Raw genomic sequence first — 2500 nt, forward strand, 5'->3', positions numbered from 1 at the left:
TAATAATAATAATAATAACCATTATAATAATAATAATGATGATAGTAATGATAATAATTATAATAATAACAACAAAAACAATAATAATAATAATGATAACAATAACAATAAATTCAAAAGTAATAGTAATAATAGTAATAATGATGATAATAATGATAATAAAAATCATCATCATCATCAACATAATAATAATGATAATAACGAATAATAGTAATAATAATAATGATGATTATGGTGATATTAATAACGATAGTCATCAACAATATTCGTAATTACAATACCGACGATAACAGTAATTATAATGATAATAACGATAAAAAGAGGATGGTGATTATACTCATACTACTACTACTACAGTTACTGCTAAAGTAATAGTAATAATAATATTGATAATGATGGTGATGATGATGATAATGAGGATGATGGTGATGGTGATAATAATGATGATGAGGATGATGATGATGGTGATGATAATGATGATGAGGATGATGGTGATGATGGTGATAATTATGATGATGACGGTGATGATGATGGTGATAATGATGATGGTGATGATGATGATAATGATGATGGTGGTGATTATGATGATGGTGATGATGATGATAATGATGATGGTGGTGATTATGATGATGGTGATGATGAAGATGGTGATAATGATGATGACGATAATGATGGTGATAATGATGATGATGGTTATGATGATGATGATGGTGATAATGATAATGATGATGGTGGTAATGGTTATGGTGATAATGATGATGGTGATAAGGACGATGATGATGGTGATAATGATGGTGATAATGATGATGATAATAATAATAATCGTAGTGATGATGATGATGGTAATAATCATGGTGATGATGGTGATAATGATGATGGTAATGATAAAGTTATGGATAATGATGATGGTGATGATGATGATGATGATGTTGGTGATGATGATAATGCTGCTGCTGCTAATGATGACGATAATAATGATGATAATGGTGATGAAATTAAGGTAACATCAACAACAATCTTGATATTGATGAAAATAATATATGTTCACCTTACCGCGCTACGACAAGTTAAGCCGGTGTGTCTTATTTTCAGATTTCTCCAATAACGCTTTATAAGCGATTTTAGGGATATAAAATCATCGTGTTTTATGTGTGAATAGATAGGCAGACTTACAGTTGTGTGTGTGTCTGTGTATATATATAAATATTTATATATATATATACAGACATATATATACATATATACATATATATATACATATATGAATGGTAAAATACTCTTCCGTGTTGATATTATTGTAGAAAAACTATTTTGTGCTCTCTTGTTTTTTCTACCATATATATGTGTGTATGTATATATATGCATACATATACATACATACATATATTTGTATTATATATGCACATATATATGTATATACACATACATACATTTACATGTATATATACAAACACATACATATGTACATATGTATCTATTTATATATATAAACATATATATACATATTGATGTGTACCTCTGTATGTATGTATATATGCATACATGTGTGTTTTTGAGTTCACGCGTTTGGTCATGCGCGTCTACGTATGTATAAGCGCGTGCGTGTGTGTTTACAAATGCTGCAGATAAATACAGAGCTACACACCAATAACACCTCGATTGCAGTTCCCTAGAAACACGGTCTGGATCTTGGTCTAATGGTCGAATATTAATTAAGCTTTCCAACTGGCTGTGTTTCCTGGTTTATTCTGCGTATGTTTGTCCCCATATCATTTTAATTGGACTTGTTGTCTTGTTGTTTATCAGTAGTGCGTTTGTTGTTAGTTTAGAAACGTGGCTAAACCGTCTATATTGTTGACGGCGGTATAAGTCACTGAAAACCCAGGTTGAGGTCTCTAGGCCAAACAGCATTTCAGAGTAACCAACCTGAATATACAGCCGAGATTTGCCCGTTAAGGTTTCATCGTCAGTGGAAGACAATTCTGGAAAGAAAATTATATAATACTTTTTTTTACTAATAATCCCGTTTTAGTATCATCATTTAATTAATTTTCTGAGAATACTTATTTTCCAAGGACTGAGGACTAAGTATTTTTTTTTTTACATAACTATGCCAAGAAACAAACATTTGTCAGTTAAACACAAGTATAATATATTTTAGATATATTTTCAGGGGAAACTATGATATAACTACATATCAGGGGAAACTACGATATTACTACATTATCCCCCCTCCTAGTGACGAGGAAGGAGGAATGATACAGATTTCTTTGGTTGAACATACAAAGGCTGGATATGGTTTGCGAGGAGTAAGTAAGTTCGGTTTAACACGATCGATGGCGATTGCGTCAGAAGTCTCATTGCTGTTGATGGTAACAGTCTTCCTTGTGCGCCTAAGAACTTTATATGGGACCTTGGTGGCTGTAAAGGACGTCGGATGGAATCTGCTCGGAACGAACACATGGGTACATTCATGGAGATCCTGGCTTACGAAAGACTT

The sequence above is a fragment of the Penaeus chinensis genome, chromosome 21 (genome assembly GCF_019202785.1).
Source record: "Penaeus chinensis breed Huanghai No. 1 chromosome 21, ASM1920278v2, whole genome shotgun sequence".
In the NCBI taxonomy this organism is placed as follows: Eukaryota; Metazoa; Arthropoda; class Malacostraca; order Decapoda; family Penaeidae; genus Penaeus; species Penaeus chinensis.